The sequence below is a fragment of the Miniopterus schreibersii genome (genome assembly GCF_964146895.1).
Source record: "Miniopterus schreibersii genome assembly, chromosome: 19".
Lineage (NCBI taxonomy): Eukaryota > Metazoa > Chordata > Mammalia > Chiroptera > Miniopteridae > Miniopterus > Miniopterus schreibersii.
Genome location: NC_138119.1, coordinates 17,362,165 through 17,377,908, shown reverse-complemented (window position 1 = coordinate 17,377,908; position 15,744 = coordinate 17,362,165). Strand labels below are relative to the sequence as shown.

Here is a 15,744-nt window from a genome sequence, read left to right as displayed (position 1 = left end):
TTTACTGATCACGTCCTTAATTCTGACTGCGGGAGGGGTGGTAGGTGCTGTGACAGGTGGGGGCAGAGGCACACCGAGACTCAGGACAAATGCTGCCTGAAATTACTTTTCTGAGAAAGGCTCTTGGAGGTGCGTGCTGCTGATGGTGAGTTGGACAGAGGGTCCCCTGGTTCTGTATGAGAGGCACACAGACATCACAGGGGTCTATATCTCTGCTCTATTTTTTCTTTCTTGGTGGCCACATCTACCCCTGTGGCTTTCATTTCCAGCTAAACACTGACAGTTCCCAAATCTGCATGTGAGTTCCTAGACCAGACATCCCTGTAAGCTCAGGGATGGCAGTGCCATGACTGTGTGGGTCCCCTCTGTATCCCCAGCCTCACAGCACAGTCCTGGCCTAAGTAATACTTTGTGTATTAAATTGCAACAGCCACTGGGTTCTCTGCATGGTTGTTAGATGATGGGTGCTGCGCCCAACACTTTGTGAACATTATTCCCATTTGATCTGCAAAACCCCAGGAGTCCACTGATATCATTCTTTGTTTTGACTCTGAGAGGTTAAGTGACTTGCCGAAGGTCACACAGCTAACAAGCAGCAGAGCTGGGATAAAACACCAGGTCCGTCCATTCCCCACATCTGAGTTCTTCCCCTCTCTGCTGTATGTTCTGCCCCAAATGAGAAAGCCCAATGAGAAGTTTACCACTTGTGAAAATAGACCACAAGTCCTCTTTCCTGCTGTATTTAAGGGAGGGGTTCTTCTGAAAATAAAGGGAGCCCAGGCACACTAGGTGCTCAGGTACACGTCAGTTGCTCAGTAACTAAATCCTACACCTGCACCCCCTCTGAGCAGTGCCCAGCAGGGCCCTGTAAAGATAAACCGGTGTTTCTCCCCAGGGAGATGGGATCCTGGTCACGTCTCACGAGAGGCTGGAGACTCCCCTTCCTGGGAAACACAGTGCGGGCCAGATCCCCGTGTGGGAGCCGGTGTCCACCCAGCCTGGGCCGGAGGAGAATGGACTCTGAGTCCCGGACAGTTTGCTCAAGTCCCAGGGCTCATGGCATCCGTGTCATCTCCTTTTCCCCAAAGAAGGACACACTCCCTGGTCAGGACTGAGATCCACTACTTACACCAGAGAGTGCAGCCCGTTTCTCAGCAGCCGTTACAGGCCTTTCTCCTTAGACCCAGGCTTTCTCTGGTTCCCTCATTACCTCATCCTGCCTACAGTCAACCGCAAGCAAATGAGAGCAGTGCTTGGGGTTTTAGGGAAACTGGATCATCATGGGTTTCCAGCGGAGTCATTAAAAAGGTACCCTGTCCCCAAATGACAGGGTGGACATCACGGAACTCTGGAGGCCTGCAAGCGTTCCTGCCCGGGCGGCGCTGCTCTTGCTGGGTCACACTCCTGCTGGGTCACACTCTGGGCAGACCCGAGACTAGTCTCTGTGGCGCTGAACTCTGCACAGGCATTCGGTATAGGACACAGGGCAGCTAGGTGTGCTTGAGAGTGAAAAACTGTTTTATGTGATAAGGCTTAGGATGGTCACATCCCAGGCATCATGCTCTCCCCTCACTCTTCTGGTTGGTTCAGTGGAATACACCCAATGAGCAACCAGATATCCTTGAAGATGACTCACACTCCACCGTGCCGTACCCTTTCCCTGAAGAACTCTTTCCACCAAGTCAGCTGGAAAGGACAAGCAGTGGAGTCCCTGACCCAGCCTGGTGGAGTCCCTGACCCAGCCTCAGCACTCAGTCCCTGTTCCACGGGTGGCCACAGGCCTCAGACTGGTGTGGTTGTTCTGTGCTGTCAACCGAGCCTTAATCCGCCCTGCAAAGGCTCACACGGTGATCGGAACCGCGGCACCATTTCCTAAGCACCTGTTACGTGCAGGCCTCTGCGCCAAGTGCCAAAGGTCTTCCTGAGCACCAGGCAGAGATGCTCAGCACCGCACAGGAATGAACCCCTCTCACAAAAGACCGTCATTCTGCTTTCTTGGGAAGGCACCGGGTTCAAGCACAATGACAAGATCAAATGGACACAAGGGCATAAATTCAGGGACCTGGAACCACACCAAACCACACAGCCTGTCTCCAGAATGACTGTATTAGCTGAGGCATAGTCAGCCTCTTCCCCACGGCAGGGCACCTGATGACCAACTACTTCCACTGAGTGAGATGAACAGAGGACCAGTGCAAAGAGGTTGCAATGCCTTTCCTTAGTTCAACATGTGCTTTTCTACATACAGAGATCACTTTCAAGTTCCAGCCTCTATCAAAGAGGAGAGGCTATTCCTTGCTGATTTCCAAGGACCTGCACTGCCCCACCTGCACTCTCTGAGACTGTCTTCGAGACCAATAGCCATAGTGAGACGGTGGGTGCTGGGCGTGAGCAGTGAGTCTACTGTGGGGGGTCCCAGCAAGGCCCCGGCCCATCCAGGGATTGGCCCGAGATCTCGGCATCACCAGCTCGCAGGCGGGTGGCTCCAGACGCTGCCTCAGAACCTAAACCACAGTCTCATGTCTGTATCCAGACCCCACAGGAGCCAAGGCTCTGGAATGAATGGCGGATGGACAAGAGTTTCCACTGAGTCTGGGCACAGTTTCCTCAGGCGCCTCCTCGGGAAATAGACCTCGGTCTACCCTACATTTCAAACCACAGAGCCGGGCTGGAGCAGAAACCAGAAGCCACGAGATGTTTGAAGTCACCCTGATCTGTTTCCCTTCCTTCAGGAGCCAGCTGTGGCCCACACACTTGGGGACACGGCAGGAATTAAAATTGTACGAAATAGCGATTTTCAACCGGCACTCCGCAAGAACTTTAAAGCACGCAGTACCTGGCTGTTTAGTCAGGGCACTGACCCCTGTTCCCTGAGACTGTCAGATAAAGAAATGACAGCAGCCAACACAACAGTAGCTGTCTGGTGAGAAATAATCAAATCATAGCTATTTTTTTGTCAGATAGGCAAAAATACATACCATATTTTTCCGTGTGCCGCAGAATTTTAGTAATTGGCCTGTGTACCATGAGGTGAAAGGGGCTGAACGTTGCTGGTATAAAGCAAGGTCAAGTGGACTTCCTCGCCCTGCCTGGGCTGATGTCGCTACTCTGTGCCTTCCTGAGTCCCTCTTCCAAACACCATCACCTTGTTAGGCCCTGAGTCCGTCAAGAGCCCAAATGCCAACAAACATGGATTCTTTCCACACACGTCCTGTGCTCCGCCAGCCACCAATCTATAGTCCTGGCTCAGCAGGCGTCACCTGACCCCTGAGGATGCCTCGGCTTCTCCAAGAACTGGTGGACCTCAGGCACTGTGGCTTACCTCTGTCCAGATGTGAGCAGTTTGTTATTTCTGTGCTAGGATTTGTTCTTTATTTAATGCTTGTATAAGCAGCTCACGTTTTGTGCTTTGAAGTGACTGTTCTCACTCATCCTTTCTCTCTCCTTCCCCCAGCTCTCTCCCGTCTGCAAAAATAAACAGTTAAATAAAAAGACCCCTGAAAGCTAGTGCACCACATCATGTCTTGAAATGTTTCGAAATGTCTTCTTCGAGGCATTGTGAGGGGAATCGCATGAGAATCGGGGGGAAAGCTGTCGTCTTACAAAGAGAATCAAAACCTGACATTAAATGTTTGACTAAACTTCAAAACTCAAGTTCACTTGCAAACCTCGTTGTAACTGATATTTACGAAAGCCAGAGAAGGGGAATTCATAATAGTTTCCTGATTGAAACTAAAACAGAGGTTCTATTTTAGTATTTTTTGGTTTTTTAAAGTGAGACATGGATGGAGGGATTGGAAAAAAAAAGAGGAAGAACCTATTCATGGACACCGACAACAGTGTGGTGATGGCAGGAGAGGTGGGTGGGTGGAGGTGGAAGAGGGTATAGGGGAGATTAATGGTGATGGAAAAAAGTTGTAACAAGTTCTATAAAAAAATAAAATAATAAAATAAATTTGAGCACCTTTCACACACACACAAAAAAAGGGGGGGGAGCCATTACATACTAGACTTACCAGGTAGGGGTCACTTTGGAAGGTATACAAATGTCTAATCACTGTGCTGTACACCTGAAACTAATATATTATATGCAACTGTAATTTAAAAATTAAAAATAGATATATTTTTTTAAAAACACAGTGACACACAGATAAATTACAAAAAAAAGATGCCTTTGACACTGGGAAGAAGCCAGCAAAGAAATGAAGACGAGAAGAGTCTGCTAGACGTACAGGAAACGTGCAGCTCTGTGGCTCCTGGCCCGCGGTGCCTCCAGGTTCGGGCGTGTTCCCACCTGGCCACCTTCCCGTCTCACAGGCGACGTCAGGAGACCAGCACTCTTACCTGGGAGGCTGCTGGGCGCATCCAGCTCTTCCGGCACCCAGACCTGCTGCTGGTCGTCCCTCTTCCCTCGTTCTCTCTGCGGCTTCCCTCCCTGGGTTTAAACACTGTTCCGGCCGGGAGAGGAGCTGGCGAGGATCCTCCTGGGCGTTCCCCTCTCACTGGCAGGAGCTCAGTGAAGTGCAGCTCATTCTAACAAAGGGGCGGAAAATACTTACCCAGCCACTAAAAATACTGGTTCCACTTAAGCGCTCTCTCTCTCCCTCTCTCCCCCCCCTCTCTCTATATATATATATTTCACACAGACACAGACGACAGTGTGGTGACAGCCAGAGGAAAGGGGGTGGGGGATGGTGGAGGTGGGCAAAGGGGGGGAAATGGGGACTGAAGGGGACCTTGCTTGGGGTGATGGGTGCACGATGCAGTGTGCAGATGATGTTTTATTGAGCTGCACACTTGAAACCTGTATGGTTTTGCAAACCAATGTCACCCCAAGAAGTTCAGTAAGAAATAATAATAAGTAGCTCCAGAATACGGTTATTAAATTAAGAGTTTGCATGGCTCCTGGCCGAGAGCTGGGTCTCAGGGTTTGAGAGTGTGTCTCTAAAGTTTCTCTTTTCCAGGTTTCAGGCACTCACCTGCCTGAACGCAGATCTTCAACATAATGGAAGGAGCCCTTGTGGTCTCAGTTCACTTAGGGGGACACTGAGTGCTGACGGAGGGAAGGAAGAGGGCAGGAGAGGTGGGGGGTGGTCAAGGAGTTGCCCCCAGCATCTGGGAGGGTGAGCCCAGAGCCAGACGGCCTGTATCTGAAGCTCGCGTCTGCTACTTGCAAACAACCTTTGACTTAACCTCTTCGTGCCTCAGTTTACTAATCTTTAAAGACAGCACAGTTATGGTGAGAATAAATGAGTTGATATGTGCAAAGAATTTCGACTAGTCCCAGGGACACAATGGGAAGCCAATAAATGTTAGCTGCTCTGTGTTGCCATTATTATTGTCATCACTTGTTATTCTTCTTGCGTGGCCCACAAAGCTGTCTTTGATAATCTGCACCCCAGCCTGGATGGGTTCACAGTCCTCTGTCCTTCCTTCCTTCCAGCCTCAAATAGTCCTGCCATCTGCCCCAGGATCAGGCCAGCTACACGCAGAGGTGACACTGTGGCCCCAAGCATTCTCTTCTCCCTGGGACCTTTCTTCTCTGCTCTTAAATAGGAAAGTCACCCCACAAGGCTCCTAGAACCCCGCTGTTCCCTCTAGCTGCTCTGCCACTCTTCATTTCCTTTCACTATTTCTCCCCGAATCAGTGGACTTCCCAACTCTCCCCATTACTCCACCTTCCGCGCCCTAACTAGGTGTATAACTAAACCAACACAACAGGCTCGTCAGAGGCCATCTCCCCCCAGCCTCCCCTCCCTCCAGCCCGAATCAGGCCGGGGCAGCCCATGTGACTCTCACAAAGACCCCGCCCCATGCAGTAGCTCAACAAGACAGGCGATGGCTCTCACATAGCAGCAGCAGAAGGCTGTCCAGGCTGCTGGGCGGTGTCGCCATCCACGGCCACCAGTCTCCAGGGCTGTCTCCCAGCCAGTGGGAAGCACGAAGGATGCCCACTCCTTAAAAAACACAAAAACAAAACCTTTCTTATTTTACAATCATTGCAGAGTTGCATAAAAATATTACAAAGAATCCCCATGTAACCTTGGACCACATTCCCCAAACGTTACCATAGGTACAGTATCATTCATTTCTCTCTCTATTTTTTTCCTAAAATATGTGAGAGTAACTTAGAGATAGGCTTTACCTCTAAATCACTTCAGTGTGCAATATTTCCCCCAAAAAGGACATACTCTTACATAACCTCGATACAGCGATCAAAATGAGGAAATTAACCGATATAATAGTGTTGTCTAATTTACAGACTGGATTCAAACTCCGTCACTCATCTCTCTCCTATGACAAAAGAAAGAAAACAGCATTTACTGCTCCGGGATCCGAGTCAGGGCAAGTCAGTGCATCTAGTCGTCCTGCCTCTTGAGTCTCCTATAACCTGGAGACTCTCCAGTCTCTTCTTTGTCTTTCACGACCCTGACATTTTTGGAGGGTGAAGGTCAGTTGTTTTGTAGAATGTCCTCAATTTTTAATTTTCTAACAGCTGACCCCAGGGTTTCTCTTAGGAAGGTAACGCTCTTTGTTTATTAGGTAAATACTTGGGGGTTCTAGGGGCGCCTTATCATGAAAGAAAGAAACGAAGCGAAACTGAAATGAGTGGGAATTGCAGTGGAAGCAGGAAAGATTGGGGAGGTGGGGAGACATGAGGGCTGGGCCTAGGGAGGGGTGGGGCCCATGAGATATTCTTTAGAAGCTGAATCACTTTGAACAAGAGCGTTTGTTGACTGTGGAAGTGTTTGCTTTGCTTTACACACATCTCCCTTCATGGCCCCAAACCTTAGATTTAGTCTCACACACACAGATGCCTTTATTGACTGGTTTGAAAGGGGAGCGAAGGAAATCAAAGGAAAGGAGTTGGGTCATGCACCTGGGTCAGCACTGCACAGAGAGAAGGAAACAGCCATGAGGTGCAAGGCATGTGCAACAGTGTTCAGAATCCAGAGAGTTCCAAGAATGCAGAGCCACCTGTCCGTGGGCCATAAGCCCTTACGCCCTGCCCAGGACAGAATTCACAGAAATCGATGGTGGGATCGGGCTGCGCAGAGGGACGCTTGGGATTTCCCAAGGTTGTGGGATTTCCCAAGGCTGTAGGATGGAGGTTAGAACCATTTTTAATTAACTCTAAGAAAGACGACTTCAGCTGGCACTTGAGTTACAAGACTTGCTCTCGATGCTCACCCTTCATTTCGAGAGCTAATTGGGCTTTCAGTGTGTCTGGGCAGAGGCTCCTTAACTTCAGTAGGAGCTTCTGGAAAAGGCGGACTTTGTTTTCTTTTTTCCCCTCAACACCTCTGGTCTTGTGAGGTACATAACACATTACCTGAAATTCCATCATGACAAATTTATTCCTTAAGATGCCCAAGGACAATTCCCCAAACATATCAGGCCTAACCCATGGGGGCCGGCACTATTTTGTCTGCCTCCCCAATTGCCTTTCCCAAGAGAACCCCAGTTATAGTTAGGCAGCCACTCACCTCCTGAGCTTAGGCCTCAGGAAAGTCTAGGCCCATTTTCTGCCCGAGGAGGTGGGTTCTGACTGATCTAAGCCACCCGGGGTAATCCTCTTGCCCTTGCCACGTTGACCTTGATTCAGACAAAAACATGCAGCTAATGTGGGGTCAGTGAGATGTAAGGAGAGGCTGTTGGCAAGGCTTCAGGGAAAGATTTCTTTACTCAGAAAATAAATAAATGACCCGAAGAAGAAATAGACATTGTCACATCTTTATATAATGCCTGAAACACTGAGCCACCTTGCAAACAAACATAAGGGGTGCTAATGGAAGACAAAGAGAATGGCAGAGCAGGAGAATAGACAGAATCCCAGTTTTTTATGACACTAAGCTGCTGAAGTAACTAGCCCTCAAGCTCTCTTATTTCAGAACTTTCTTGAGTCAGGATTTTGTTTCTTAGAACTGAATGCTTTCTAAGGGGCCCAACATTGTTCAGTTCATTTCTTGGTAGCAAAGTGATTTACTGACATCCTGCTGAGCACAGAGAGAGAGATATGTAGGGAGCCCCAGGAGAAAATAGTCACAGCCAGCCCATGGCAAGCGCAGCTTGGAGACAGGGAAGTCAGTCTCCAGTGCTTTCTGTCCTTTTACCTTCACCATTCACCATTTGTCTTTAGATTGGGACTCCATGGTAGGTTCTACCTGGCCACAGATTCTTTGCAGCACCTCCCCAGAAGAAGTAAAGTTGATTTCCCCACTCCTTGAACTTGACCTACCTTTGTGATTTCCTTTGCCCAATAAAATGTGGCTAAGTGGCATGATTCTGAGCTGGGCCACCAGTGGCCTTGCAGCATCTGCTCTCACCCTCTTAGAATACAAGTGCTTTCTGGATGATGAAAGAGCACAAAGAGAAAGGGGCCTGGCTGTGCTAGCTGAAGCCCCAGACACATGAACGAGCTCACCAATTCGATGTGAGCCACCCCAGCCCAGTCTAGCTCAAACTGCCAACCCACAGAATTATGAGCAAATAAGTAATTGTTTATAGCCACTGTATTTTGGAGAGGTCTACTACGTAACAATGGAAAAGTGATACAGGACCTATACCCAAACTAGAGGAATAATTTAACTTGAAACTAATTTCACCCTATTATTTCATCAAAATAGTGTAACCCATTCCAGAATAACCTGGGGAAGAAACAAAGCTGGTTCAAATGATGGTTCAACCAACATGTTATTCTATCATCTTCTTTTATTGGAGAAAAGTGTAGGAACAAGTATTGCAGAGGACTCCAACTGCAGTCATCTCTGATTTTATTTGTCCTAAGAAATCATCCCAAACCCAAAAGACCAATGTGCTGGCTCTGAGGGAGCCTGAATCCACTGTGTCTGGTTTGGAGACTTGGATCTGGTTTTAGCCTGTTTGGGTCTGTTTGAGCTGCTTGGAAGATAGGTCTTAGTATCTTTAATTAGGATTCTGCTGAACCTAAAGGAACCGAAACCAAACCTAAACAAACCTCCACTCTCAAGACCTTGTCCCAGCTCACTCTCCCACTCACTCAGCCATAAATTATATATATTCTGTACCCACAGGGTCACTTTCCCCTTGTGGGGGGTTTTGAAGTCAAAGCTCTAACAGTGCTTGCAGGGATGTGCCATCTTTGCCTGTAACCGTGTGCGCGCCTGCAAAACAGAAGGCAGAATGGGGCCTGCAGCAAAGGAGAGTGTGTGCGGCTCCCCTCGAGGCAACGGAAGACCTTGGTTCTTTCCCCGTCAATATTGTCTTCTCCTGGGTCGATACTTTTTGATATCCATCTCAGTATTAGTCAATATCTTCTTATTAATCTTTTTTGGCGATATCAGTTGCTAGGAGCCTGAAGTGTGTGGGAGCAGAGGGCTGGGTTTGCAACCAGGGGCCTGGACCCTTGGAGGGGATGGCAGTTTGGTCTTTAGGAGGCTCTTCAAACATCGCTTGCCCATAGATGGACTGTTTTGTAGAGATCGTTCATTATTATTTTCATTATAAAAGTAACATTATTGTAGATTTACTAAAACATACAGAAAAACCTAAAGAAGAAAATGAACATTTCCTGTATTTCCCACAATCAGAGATAACCACTGATTTTTCTTCTGCAAATGTATACATCTATGGAAAGATGTATATATCTGTGCACATGTATTTTTAAAAGATTAAACAACTACGATTATATTATATAGAGATTTTTCTGCACTTTGCTCTAAACTTTATATAGTATTTTTCCCTCATTTTCTTACATGTGTCTTCAAGGATATGCTTTTTAGTGTTGCATAGTGTTCTAGTATGTGCATCTAATTTGTGGGGGAAGGGACGGATTGCAAAGGGACACGAAGGCATTTGGGGAAGTAATGGAAATAAAGGTGCTAGTCTGTCTTTGACTGTGGTGGTTGTCATAGGCCCATACATATTCCTCAAAATTCACTGAGCTGTATACAGTAAAAGGGTAAATTTTAATGTACATAAATTATATCTCAATAAACCTGACTTAAGGGGGTCCTTTAGCTGAAGGACCACCTCATATAAATGACCCAGTGCTGCCCAGATTGTGTCTGCTCTTTAATTCATCAGCCTTTATAGCACGTGGGAATCACCCGGGAGTGTTTAATGAAATAAGATGCCAGGGCTTGGGAAGATGGGAACCAGAGACTGATTTAATTGGCCGTGGGTCAGGCCAAGGCATTATATTTTCTGAAAGCTCCCGTGGTGGCTCTAAAACGCACAGCCAGGGCTGAGAAGCACTGATCTGCACAGTAAGTCACTGGGCCACCGAAGTAGAAGAACATCAAATGGGACTTGTAAATTTCAGGATCATAAAAGAGTTTTATGAATTTTGCAAACTAAGCATTTATTAGTTCATTGATTTTTTTTTTTTGGATTTTTTTTTTTTTGGTCCTATTCCCCCCCAAAGGCCTGAGATAGTCATAAAAATATTTTTATTGCAATATAACTCAAATGCCATAGAACTCATCCTTTTAAAGTGTATAATTTAGGCCCTGGCCAGGTGGCTCAGTCAGCTGGAGCGCCGTCCCCGAAGCCAAAAGGAGTTCAGGTTCCAACCCGGGTCAGGGCGCGTGTGGATCAATGTTTGTCTCTCACATGGATGTTTCTACCTCTCACCCATGTGACTCATGGTGAAACCCTGACTTATTGTAAGCTAATCACAGGAACTGCAGACTCTTTGATTGGATTTAGGAAAGGATACCTGACCCCTTCTGTCAAGTAGGGCTTCTGCGAAGTTTTCCTGTATCAGGAGAGTTGTCCCTTCTCTTTCCAATGGCTGTTGCCATGCATGCCTGGAACACGGCAGGCACCTTATAACCATGAGGGAGCTACACAGGACAAAGGGTGGCAGAGCAGATTAATGGCGGGAATCTGGGGCCTTAATGACATTCTTGAGCCCCAAAATTAACTACCCTTGGGGCTTCTCAATATCTGAGGTAGTTTATTTCTTCATTATTTAAGTCAACTACGTTACTTGTACTCAAGTCATTCTACACAATACGGACCCCTAACTTTTCACAGAAAATGCCCTTCAGGCTACAAAACTTTCAGGGCACTGCACAACCGAACATAATGACCCAGGGACTTGAAATTCTGCAAGGAGTTTCCAAACCCAGGGAAGCTCCCTGAGATCTGCAAGGAGACCTGCCACCTAGGGTGCTGATGTTGGGAAAGTATTGTACAGACGTTGAACTCAGTCACGAACACTGAATCCCTGGCTCTCCAGCGAGGACAACCCAGCTCTACTGCTTTTCTAAAAAAGGGAAAGGAGCTTTGATACATTCATAGCCTCCGAAAATGTTTGGCCGCGAAGGCAGTGCTTTCACACTCTAAGTGGAATACTGAAATCCCCGCATCTTTGGATTGAGCGAGAGCCAGAAGAGGCCATAGATATAGGAACCTCTGACAGTAGTCACCTCCCGGACTGCAGTCACCCTCCCTGTGGCTGAGACCTCCAGCCAGGGCTCTCACCACCCGGGTAGGAAGGAAATTTCAGGTGCATGTTGAAGCCAGCATGCATGGGTTTCCAAGAGCCGATGGTGCGCATCTCTTCCCAGTTCAACATTTAGTGACCTTCCATTGGTAACTTAAGAACCAGCCACCATGAGAGTATTTATACCACGGAAATCAGAAAAGAGTCTTTTCTCTCTGGAGAGCCAGCTCTGAAACGTTACCAGCACACCACTGGAAAGTCTGCCCTGGTCATCCTGGGAATCAGAGGCTCCTTTATGCGACCAAGGTGTCATAACATGTCCCAAACGTCATGACTATAAATCAAAGAGAAGAAAGTCCCCACTGTCCCTCCCTGAAGATGACTAACTGCTGGAAAAAAAAAAATGATAGGAAATCCAATCATTTTCTTTACAAACTGAGTCATAGCCTCCCATCTCAGATGTCCTTCCTAAGGCCAGGCTGTCCAGTGTTTTGTGGGTTTTTTGTTGTTGTTGCTTTAAACCATTTCACTCTCCCTAACAGCCTAACTATCAGCATTTCGGGTTTGGGTTGTTAGTTTTTTAGTTGTTTTCTAAGAGGGTAGGATTACAGTAACGCTGCTGTGTGGTAACCGTTCCACTGCATGTGGGGGCAGAGCCACGGGTAATGATAAGGTCCTATTGTGGAACTGCTGAGGTCACCCATTTGAGGCCAACTGCGGTCTCTGGGAGCTGAGACCCCGACTGGCTCCCCGAGTGACTGAGCGCCAGGGCTCCCACAGGGTCCCCCTGCAGACTGTCCTCCCTCGGGCCAGCTGGGCTTTATGGGCTCTCCTTTCTCTCATCCCCCCTGCCAATTGCAGGTTTGGGAAATGTCAAGGGGGCAAAATTCATTATCAACACAACGTCACCCCCAATGGAGCCCAAAGCTTAAGACAGACCTTTTTGTGAGTTGTGGAATATTTCAGATATACAAAAAGGTTTAGAGGGAAGTATTTTCAGCACTCTTGTCTCTCTACCCAGCTTAGGAAATGAAATACTATAAATACTGTTAAAGTCTCTGCACTTGTCTCTGATCATGTTCCCCTCCCTCCAAGAGAAAAACACTTTCCTGAACCTGGGACTAACATTGCTGTGTGTGATTTTTATTGCTGGTTCTGATTTTTATTTCCCTAAATACTAATAAGATTGAGTATCTTTTCATATGTTATTTTGGTTTCTCTTTCTGGGAACTGTCCTGGATTGTTTGTATTTTTCTTAACAATTAATAGCTCTTGTATCCTGTTTTCTAATTCCTTTGTCTGCATTACTATAGAACTCACATATTCTTCTTGTTTGTGTTTCTCTAGTGACTTCCTGGTATTTTGATATACAGAAGCTTTACATTTTAATTTGGTCAAAATTATCAGGTTTTCCCATTATGATTTATTCTTTTTATGACTTGTTTAAGAACTATTTTCCTATCCTGAGGTCAAAAAGATAGTTGCCTATGTTTTCCTATAAATGTTTATTAAAGTTTTGCTTTCACACATTTAGGTTGATAATATACCTGGAATTTATTTTCGTCCAGGGTATAAAGAAAGCATCCAGTTTCATTTTGTTTTCTATATAGATACCTAACTGTGTAGCACCATTTCCCGAATAGGCCGCATTTGCCCCTCTCCTATGCCGTGTCGGCCCTTATTTATCAAGTTTCCATCTCTGGGTGGGTCTGCATCTGGACTGCCTACTGTGTTCCCTTCATCTATGTGTTCGTCCCTATACTGACACACTCTGCCTGATTATAGCCTTACAGTGAGTTTTCATATCCAGTCAGGCTTACCTGCCATCTCATTCCTTTCTTCAAAAGAATTCCAGTCTGTACCTGACCTTTGTTCTTTCACATAAACTTAGATTCAGATCATCAAGGTCCATGGAAGGCCTTGCTGGAACTTGACTGGGGTGGCCCTCAATTTGCAGATTAATTTGGGGAATATTATGGGCTGAATAGTGTCCCTCCAAGATTTATATATTGAAGTGTTTACGCCCAATACCTCAGAATGTCAGTGTATTTGGAGATGGGATTTTTAAAGAGGTAACTAAGGGTAAATGAGGTCACAGGGTGAGCCCTAGTCCAGTCTGGCTGGTGAGTTTATAAGAAGAAGAAACAACACAACACGGAGACACGCGCGACTATATGGAGACACGGGGAGAAGACGGCCATCTGCCAGCCAAGGAGAGGAACCTCAGGAGAAGCCAGCCCTGCCCACACCTCGGTCTCAGACTTGCAGCCTCCAGAACTGTGAGAAAATTAATTTTCTGTTGTTTAAACCACAGATCTACGGTCTTCTTCTATAGCAGCCCTAGTAAACTAATACAGAGAACACCGATACAGTCACAACACTGGGGTTTTCCTGTCTACAAACACAGGCTACCTCTCCATGTACAGAGATCTTCTGTCAACAAAGTTTGGCGTCTCCATAGGGATCTTACATAGCTGTTGTTAGATTTACTCTAAGGTACTTTATTTTTTTTTTATTCTCATATGCATTCCAATAACTTCTGTAGATTTTCACAAGCTTCTGTATAAATAGTTACATCATCTAAATAATGACAGTCTAACTTCCTTCTTTCCGTCTTTATAATCTTTGACATAATTGGCTGGAAACGCTGAAAGCCGGCACCCTTGTGTTGATCTTGATGTTCAAGGGCAAGCTTCTACAGTGCCAAGGACATACATTTTTCTGAAGGGGCTGCAACGTGCCATCTCCAGCCCACACTCTCTCAGGCTCCTTCTCTCCCCTCTCCCTCCATGACAATCTATCTGTTTTGAGCCTCATGTCTTGAAAATAAAGTGAGTTAATGTAGCGATTCACCCTAAATGCTAATGTCTGATCACTGATCAGATGGCACAGTCACATTTTGGGACAAAAGTCTAGGCCGAAGGAATAAATGTGACTGTTGGGGCTTGAGAGCTAACATGTGTTCAGATCCCAACATCGCAGGCCACTGTACAGCGCCCTCTAGAAAATGCCTCTTCTCTGGCACTTGCTACCTAGGTGTTCAGGTCCGACTAGCTCTGATGGAACCAGGAGAAATTCCAAAGGATGGGGACTTGGTATGTCCCCTTCGTTTAATCAACCCAGGTTCACACCCATTACTCATATGACTCACTCACTCACATGGCCTTAGGAAGGTGTTTTCCTCTCCTGCCTCAGTTGCCTGGCCTGTCCATTGGGACCACAGAAGCACCTACCCATGAACGAGTTTAAATGAATCATTACTATAACTCAATGAGAACAGTGCCTGGCACATCGTAAGCACCCAATAAACATTAACCAAGCCCATGGGGTGGCCACCTTTGCACTGCGCTTCAGTTACTTTGTGGGTTTTTACATTTCTTTTCTTTTTCCTTAAAATCTCAAAATATGGCATTTAACTGTTACCCTATCCTGTATGTTCTGCCCTGCGGCCTGGCATAAGAATACCACTCGAGTTCATTTGTAGAAGTTCTCCCAACCACATTACTACTCTCCATGCCTTTTATCTGGTACTTAGGGGTGGATGCCACTGGCTCCCAGGCCAGCCTTTCACAGTGAATGAAATGCTGAGCGAGAAGCAAGCAACCCTGAAAGGCTCGAGCTGAACCCGACCACTGGGATGCTGGGGGAGCCCCAGGCAGGGCCCGCTCTGCAGCCCCATCTCTTAGACAGCCTCGTGTTTCCCTGGGGGCTTAGGAGGCCCGGTGAGCCTCATGACATCCGTGCTAGAATCACAGGGAGTGGGGGTGGGAGTGGTGAATGACTGTCCCCATTCCTTTCCAGGAATGCCCACCAAGCAGGAGACTGTTAGGCTGTGATCTCTGGGAGAACAGAGAGCTCGCGCCTGTTCAACCTGTAATTCCAACACCCAGAACATGCCTGCTATGTACTAGGCGCTGAGCAAATAGACACGAGTTTATTTTCATTTTCCCCACACCCAACCCCAGTAAGGCCTAACGCAGGCTCCGGACACACGATAGACGGTAAATGACCGTTAGTGCGTGCGCTGAGTGATGGCAGTTAGTGCTGCGGAATCAGTGTGAGCCTCTGCGAGCTGAGGAGCCCCCAGGTGTTCACCTGTAATGCTCTGGCTAAGTCTGTGTAGGTGGCTTCACGATTAGTGGGGACGACAAATGTGTATGTGCCGCCTGCGCCTCGCTGAGCCTCCCAGCCCTGCAGGGGACTGAGAAACACTGGGTCAGGGGTCCGAAGTCTCGATCCACACAGTCAAGATTTGCAGATAAGAGATAGAGAGTGGCCTGTTAAGAACATATTTCTCATCAACAATTATGTCC

General features: G+C 47.1%; 1 protein-coding gene across 3 annotated transcripts in view; it reads right to left on the bottom strand.

Moving 5' to 3' along the window:
* TNN (tenascin N) overlaps window positions 1-4,533 on the bottom strand; it is a 28,779-nt gene extending 24,246 nt beyond the window's left edge. For all 3 annotated transcript variants that reach the window (XM_081121372.1, XM_081121373.1, XM_081121374.1), the window contains exon 1: window positions 4,345-4,533. The gene's annotated coding sequence lies outside the window, so the exon portion shown is untranslated. The remainder of the gene's footprint in view (window positions 1-4,344) is intronic.
* Between the last annotated feature and the right edge of the window lie 11,211 nt (window positions 4,534-15,744).